This window comes from Electrona antarctica (genome assembly GCF_951216825.1).
Source record: "Electrona antarctica genome assembly, chromosome: 19".
NCBI lineage: Eukaryota > Metazoa > Chordata > Actinopteri > Myctophiformes > Myctophidae > Electrona > Electrona antarctica.
The window spans coordinates 36,538,429-36,547,438 of NC_136800.1; positions in this window are offsets into that span (position 1 = coordinate 36,538,429).

A 9,010-nucleotide genomic window follows, 5' to 3' on the forward strand; every position below is an offset into this window, starting at 1 on the left:
AGTCACACAAGTCAGACTCGAAGCCACACACCTCTGGTGGGATGACGGAAAAGAAAAAGAAGAGCGCGTTGAGAAATATAAGTAATGTATATCAATTTTCTTAAATTAAGTGCTCTTAAATCTGACAAGATTGAATTGAAACTGAAAGCTCTGGGTGCGTCAGAGTGTTGTAGTCTTACTTTGATCACTACAGACTCCCTCCGTCACTTTTACATCGTCGAGGGATATGAATCCTCGGCTACTGGCATCCCTATGTCCTGAGAACATAATCTGTAGTAACAATAAACTTCATTTGTAAAATCTCTGCTGTCGGGAAGAATGTTCATTGTTCAAATGTTCATTTTTCAGGAAATTAAAAATATACTTTTTTCAGGAAATGAAAACACAGCAATACTGCTTCACCAAAGTTGGTGTTGTGACTTTATATATTGTCAATTAATTCCATGAGAGGGGGAGAGGTGGTGGAGTTAGCTCAGACAGTTTGAGGGTCCAATGGAGTTAAAAGATTTTGTCCCAAGCACTTTTTATCCTACTACTTTTCATTGGTTCAATATTTTCAAAACAACACACATACTTAAAGGGTGTTCAATAGCACTGATGGAGTTAGGTGGTTTCCTCCCGACAGCAATGATTTATTTTGTTGCGAATACTCCCTCACAAAATAAAGCCTTGACAAAAAAAATTGTATGGCTCAAATGTCGATAGCGGAGTAAGCAGACTTCATGCGGCCTGTGATATCAGTTATCTATTCATTCTGATGTATATCTATGACAAAAGATTTGGGCAAGGTTTCAGCCCGATCAGGGCTGGTCCAGTGGTTTGCGAGACTCACAGACAAACCGACCCTCTAAGCGGCTAGGCTCCTGCAGAGCCACGCCATAATAAAGGATATAATAAAAGTACAAAAATGGTTCCACAAGATACAAAGGAAACAAATTGTAGTATAATGTACACATACAGTACATGTGGAATGAAATATAGCTCTAAGTACCAAGGTGCAAGAAGAAATACATTTTATTTTAAACTCTTGGCAAAAGGCCTGGTCAACCTTTGTTTTTTGATTGATTGAATATTTTATTAGACCGAAATGCAAACAGCACGAGTACAGTCATAAACTTGGTCTAAAAGGATAACAAAAAAGCCCTGTTTACTTGTTTCCATTGAGGTCCTATATATATATTCAATTCATCAAAACCTTACCTCCACCATATTTGTCATGTTGATGGTCACCTGGGCATTCATCCATTCAAAATCTTGGCTCCCTCGACGATTCCACACCAGCCATGTCTTGTTTGAGGATGTCTATAACAAAGTATCTGATCAAGGCTATCTCTATGAACTTGTTGTATTTCACAAGTCAAAAGTTGGTTCTGTTACAGTAGTATAAGTGGTTTACAATACATACGTTTCGAACCAGTAGATCCAGACTGGATATGGATGGTCCCAGCATGTAATGCCAGAATCCAACACAGAGAGTTGATGTTTGAGCTTTGATAGGGAGAGAAATGACTGCACTCTCACCATCCTTAGATCCAGAGCCATTCAACAGCAAGTAGGACCCTTGTTAAAAGTAATGAACAGGAAAGAGCAGAAGCACTGAATAGCCTATGGGGGAAATCCAGCTGATATTTCTCATTCCATATACACCAACAATTTGCCAGACCACAGATGGGCGCAAACTACATTCTGTTGCTGTCGGGAGGAAACCACCTAACTCCATTTTTTAGGTTTTTGATTTTAGATTTTTTTTTTTACATACAAATCAGTGCTATTGAACACCCTTTTTGTTGTTTCGAAAATATTGAACCAATGAAAAGTAGTAAAAAGTACTTGGGACAAAAACTTAACTCCATTGGACCCTCAAACTGTGTGCTAAAGCAACTAACTCCACCACCTCTCCCCCTCTCATGGAAGTAATTGACAATGTATAAATTCAACAATAACAACACCAACTTTGATGAGGCAGTATTTGCTTTGTTTTCAAAATATAAGGTTTTCTTAATTTCCTTTCCTGAAAAAGAAAATGTCTTGGAGTTAAGTGGTTTCTTCCCGACAGCAGAGATTTGGTACTCACACAATGGGTGCCGGGGTGTGTGAAAATGACTATTGTCTCGATTGTAAACTAACAATGACACTTGCGCTTAACGACACTTTGCACTGTTTTTGTGTCAGTCTTTGTCCTGGATCTACACCTTTTGGACCCAGGCAAAATGACACAAAGCACTGTCAATGGAGAATGGTGGAGTACCCGTGGCAAAGTGGTGAGGTGGGTTGTTTTACGCTGAATATAAATTCAATGCAACTTATGGTCCTTGTTGACCTCAACATTGCAGTACGCTGCTGATTTGCAAACGATACTCTCTCTCTCCTCCCTAAGCCCTAATATACCAAACACACACAGGCTGGGGAAAACATAGCCTGGCTAATAAGCCAGACTAATATCACACAACACTGTCGCGGTATATCAGTCTGGGCTGGCTCCACTTGGATTTCATTTCCCGGGGCACATTTTCTCTTTGACGCAATTGGTCAGAGCTACTGTCAGTCAAAGGTCTCAAGCATTGAACGTCACTGTACCAAAGCCCGCCCATATTGCATACCGTGTCCCGATTGGTCCGACCTGTTCTCGGTTGTAGGAAAGAGGCGTGCTACTGAGCCTCGCCAGACCGTAATCCGCTGGTAGGCAACTTTTTTTTGCCAACGGCTGATTCGGTCTGGTTTATTAACCAGGCTAGGGAAAACATGCCACTTTGCCTGCAGGAATTGACAACTCACCATATCCACCTGCCCCAAAAGATGGCCCTAAATGTTACACCCAAAACTTAAAATCACATTTGTTTCCCATGGAAAGTTTATAGTAGCAATGTCAACAGTTGTTGGTACCTTGGCCGTTTAACATGGTGTGATCATACAGAGGTCCATCCCATGGTTGGTCTACCTGAAGCCCACTAAGGAGGTCCCAGTCCATCTCATCATCAGTGGTCTCCTGGACCCAGTTACACAGACCTGGCTTACAAGGAAGATATTTTTTTAAAGAGTATAAGGAACACTCTGGAATTTATTTACTACATACTGTGGCATTGTCGCTGTCATGTGTACTGTATATTTCAGTACCTCTAACAGTGCATATATCTCTGCTAGGCTGAGCCCACCCAACCTGGTGAAAACATGCACTCCTGGAGCACCCCATTCAAGTTCTATCTGTGTTGTGTTGTGTTGTGTTGTGTTGTGTTGTGTTGTGTTGTGTTGTGTTGTGTAACTTGTGTTGTGTTGTGTTGTGTTGTGTTGTGTTGTGTTGTGTTGTGTTGTGTTGTGTTGTGTTGTGTTGTGTTGTGTTGTGTTGCGTTGTGTTGCGTTGCGTTGTGTCATGAGGCTTTGCAGTGTTGTGTTTTGTTTCTATGCTGTGCTAAAACTGTGTGTTGTGTTTCACCTTGCTCAAAGGTACAGTCCGTGAAAGAGGCAGAGGGGGTGGTGATGGTGGGGCTTGTAGGATTTGGGGTGGTAGTTGGGACAGTGTCAGTACAACCCCTGTCCGCCATGATGTAGATGTCATCTAGGGCAAGGGATCCGTCCGTCTTGTTTGTACCCCTGGCTTCCAAGATGATCTGCCACAAAGTACAATGTAAAAACTGAACAGATCTAATCTCACCCACAGCACAAGCTAAGCACATTTTAGTGAGTCAAATACTTTAGCTCTTTTCGACTGCAAGAACGTGCTGTGCTGTCACTGTGTCACGTGTTCACAGGTTCTGGATTTGTTCCCACACAGTACAGCTCAGTGTCAGATAAGGTTATCAGAACCTTCAGGAGAACTTATCATTTCGATTCTTTAAAATAGCGAAAATACCTAGCATATCTACAATTTCATAATACGATTGATTGGCTAATTGGCTATTTCTGCCTTTTTACCCCTTCAGGGATACAGTGGTTCTGATTATAATGTAAACATAGAAAAACAACAACAACAACAACATCACAATAACTTCATGGGTTCTGGAAAGTGTCAGGTTATGGATGTTTCTGGGTTACCCTTTGTAGTAAAAAGAAACAGCCAAAAGATTCCAAAATTAAATATTGTTGTCTGACCTGATGCTGCCCTGACGCGTTGTAATCCACCCTGGCTCTGTGCCATGTATTGTTGGTGTATCCATGTGTACTCCACACAGAACGCAGTCCAGAGGTCTCATTCACGAACACTGTCAGCATAATATCTGATGGGCCTAGAACAAAAACACTAATATAAATCGTATACAATCACTAGCCAAAACGTCCCAAATAATACATGGAATGGGAAAGTATTTTCATTCATTCCTGCTGAATATGGGCATATGTAATCATTCTGGAAGACACTTATTTTCTTAATTCTTGAAAAAGCATATTCCTAGGAAATTAGAATATTGTGCATTATAAGAAGTGTGCATGACATTAGTACAGAATAACCAGGATCCCTCACATTGGAGGTCCTGATGGTGTTATTATTATGTATTATTATATATCATTATTATTTATATCAATACGCTTTACTATTATGAACTGCATTATTATGTCGTTTAGGTGAATGAAAGACAAGAGGAAAGACAAAAGGATTTACAATTGTGGATGAAATCGTTTTTGACTTATGGACATTCTGCTCTAAAGAACAATGTTTGTCTTGGTCTCAAATAACAGAAGGGCATAGTATACTACTCACCATGTATCCACCCTAATAACAGAAGGGCATAGTATACTACTCACCATGTATCCACCCTAATAACAGAAGGGTATACTACTCACCATGTATCCACCCTAATAACAGAAGGGTATACTACTCACCATGTATCCACCCTAATAACAGAAGGGCATACTACTCACCATGTATCCACCCTAATAACAGAAGGGCATACTACTCACCATGTATCCACCCTAATAACAGAAGGGTATACTACTCACCATGTATCCACCCTAATAACAGAAGGGCATAGTATACTACTCACCATGTATCCACCCTAATAACAGAAGGGCATACTACTCACCATGTATCCACCCTAATAACAGAAGGGTATACTACTCACCATGTATCCACCCTAATAACAGAAGGGCATAGTATACTACTCACCATGTATCCACCCTAATAACAGAAGGGCATAGTATACTACTCACCATGTATCCACCCTAATAACAGAAGGGCATACTACTCACCATGTATCCACCCTAATAACAGAAGGCCATACTACTCACCATGTATCCACCCTAATAACAGAAGGGCATACTAACCATGTATCCACCCTAATAACAGAAGGGCATACTACTCACCATGTATCCACCCTAATAACAGAAGGGCATACTACTCACCATGTATCCACCCTAATAACAGAAGGGCATACTACTCACCATGTATCCACCCTAATAACAGAAGGGCATAGTATACTACTCACCATGTATCCACCCTAATAACAGAAGGGCATAGTATACTACTCACCATGTATCCACCCTAATAACAGAAGGGCATACTACTCACCCTGTCTCCACCCTTCTGTACGGTGCCAGAGCTCCAGGCACGCATGGTCTACTGCTCCCATCAACTCGCTCTCCATGTGGACAAACTGCACTTTGTCAGACTCGGGGGCCAAGAAGATCACAAAGTGCCCTGACAAAACAACACAAAAAGTGCTGCAGTTTTCATTAATGGCCTAGGCTTACAAGGTGTCGCTATTTTCCCCCCTGTGCTGATTGCAGAAGATTACCACGCTATTGATTAGTTACACGCTATTGTTTGTTTTACATCACCATTACATCACCTAATCAACATGAGTTAGACTTTAATATATTAGCGCCCCTCACTTCACACGGGTGTGATTTTTTTCAATTATAATGCGATCATGCAGATTCTGTAGAAACCAATGGGTGATTCACAGCTAGCTTTGTCTGTTATTCTTTTACAGTCTATGTTACTGATCCCCTTCCCTAAACCTTGGCTACATTCGCTAGAAATAGCAGAACTCTTAGTGGCTCTATTCTGGAGCAAACATTCAAAAGAGTATATGGGCTTGGCGACCTACCTAATGAAGAGTGGGTGGTGTGGTCCCTGTTTGGAATTAGGCTACCTTCACTGCTCGCTGACAACCAGTCCCAGGCCATGCCTGACCCCTCTGAAAGGCTGTTAACCCAGCCGCAGTAGTCCAGCTCAAAGTCACAAAACCCTGTAAAGTGTCACAGTACAGTAGGAATATGTATACTAGTGCACATGCGTGTAAATACACAAACACAGATGTATCTACATGTATCTACCATCTACACAAGCACAGACATCCGGTATGTGTTGTTTCTCATCTCCAGGTCAGTCGGTTTCCATAATAGTGACTGACCTGCGGGGGGACAGACACCATTCTGGACAGTGAGGTCATCAATGGCGATATCTCCCTTTGACCCATCACCAACAGCCTCAAAAATCACCTGTCAATCAGAAAGACCTTTATAAGAAATAATGTTATGCTGCTAAATATAGAAATCACACCTGTGTGAAGTGAGGGGCGCTCTTATCATCATACATCATCTCATTCTGGCCAATCACAATTTGCTTCCTCACTTTTGTCAATCAATGTTTGTGTTTACACAATGTTTGTGTTTACACAATCACTCAAAACTTGTCATAGGGAACGGTAGCACAACAATGTTTGTGTTTACACAAATACTCTGGACATAGGAGGGGCTAGCGCCCCTCAAAAATACATCTGTGTCTACTGTCTAATAATGACACTAGCTAGAGAGAAATTATATTTTAAGTGTACTGCACATTCATGCATGTGCACATTATGCGCTTATGCACATACCGTACCTTAGGCATAAGAAACATTGCCCCTGGGGCTTTCTGTGTTATACTTTTAGCTTTTTTAACCTGCTAATAAAGTATTCATGAAGTACCTCAGCTAGCACCATTGACATCATGTCAAGTCAAGACCAAGTCTGAGGGGGGACGAGTCCGAGTCAAGACCGAGTGTGGGAGGGGGTTGAGTCCGAGTCGAGACCGATGGGAGGCGAGAGCAGGCAGGCGTGTCCGCTACACTCCGGTAACAAGATAGCTGTCTATAAGCGCCAGACAGCTCTCTTAGAATGTTAATGTGAAAGGGTTCCTCATAATATGGGTATAATACATTTATTTCATTGACTCAAGTGGACTTCGTGGGGGGAAGAGTCCCGAGTCCCTTGGTCCGAGACCAAGTCAAGTTCAAGTCAAATTAAGGGCGAGACCGAGTAAATGAAAATGTGGACTCGAGACCAGACTCGAGACGAGTCAAGGACTCGAGTACTACAACACTAGTATGATAGTATCCATACCTGGTAGGGCGTGTCAACACTGAGAACTGTCACTCTGCCATGCCTCCAGTGTTCCCCCTGATCCCCACTTTTGGTCCACAAGCATTCAGGCGTCCTGTGGGGCTGGAGGGTTTGAAGGTAGATGTTGAGTTCTCCCACTCTATTCCCCTCCATGTGGTACCAGAACATCCAGCATTCCCCGCTGGCAGGGGTGGGCTCCATCAGTGCTGTAATCATACCCACTTTGGAGCTCATTGGGTGACGCCACAACTGGGCACTCAGGTAGAAACCTAGAGGTAAAATAATAGTTATTCACTTATTACTTTTGTGTTATATCTGTGGTGTGACCTGTGATCTTGGCTGTTTGCGTACATCAACCTCCGACATGCTTTGACATAATTGGTCTCTGAGATGACATTTGTGGTGACAGACGCAATGGACAAGTGTGTACTATATCTTTTTCCATGAATTACTTCTTGTTGTATTTGTAGTCATTTGAGTTGAGTCTGTATCTCCTATACTACAAGATTTCCTGTTAGCTGCTGTTGGGCTATTTATAAAATATCTGATGTGCAAGAACTTATGGACTGAACGGTGGCAAGGCACTACTGGAAAATTTATGACATAATTTTATTCTTATTGCCCTGCCAAAGACACTGTATGTGTTCCCACAGACAAAATGTATACCTTCATAATTAATTGAATAAAAACAAGAAAACTTCCGTACCTTGCTCCGTGCCAAGAGTGTGATCTGTGGCTGGGCTCGAGGAGTTGACCATCTCTGCCCCTCTTGTGCGGTTCCAGCTGAACTGTGTGGTGGGGTGGGGCTGCAGACCACAGAGGGAGCCCTGGAAGGTGCACTCTCTCTCAGCTGGACAAGAGCCACTGGACACCACTATGTCGTCTATAGCTATGCTCCCCTGCTGACCACCTGCCACTGCCTCAAAGATGAACTGGGAAATGCAGAGTTTAAGTATTGTATAGTAGTAGTATTAGTAGTAGTAGTAATAGTAATAATAATCATAAATTATGTTATTTTAATTTGTAACTTTGAGAAGGGCACAGTGTAGGAGTTCAATGACTGTGGATCTGGAAAGATGTTGTTACTACTTGTAAAGACTCGTAAAGTGTGTAGTGACTACTTTTTCCAGATAAAATCCAGTGCAGTTCATTGAGACACGGAAGGCAGAAGGTAATCCACCCTTCATTCTCTATCAGCAATTCATTCTGTTCATTTAAATCAGCTGTCTCTCTCCATGTCAACTCCCCTCACTCTAATTCGCTGCCAGCTAACTCACTCACTCCCACATTCAATCAGGTGTTCTTTTTAAGCAGTCACTACCCTGTCCCCAGTCTTCATGCTAGCTGACTCTGGGCAGTATTATGCGTGTCTTAAGTACCAGGTCTTATTACTTAACTTAAGACCTGGAGGTCTGTCTATCTATCTATCTATCTATCTATCTATCTATCTATCTATCTATCTATCTATCTATCTATCTATCTATCTATCTATCTATCTATCTATCTATCTATCTATCTATCTATCTATCTATCTATCTATCTATCTATCTATCTATCGCTAGCCCTTGGTAGATTAGACTGACCACTGCTCGGTTGTGATTGTATTGACACTTGGAAATGCAGGTTCCAAACAGCGATAATATCTACGCAGTGATATTAGTCTGGCCATGCCAATCTACTCTAGAGTGTGACCTTT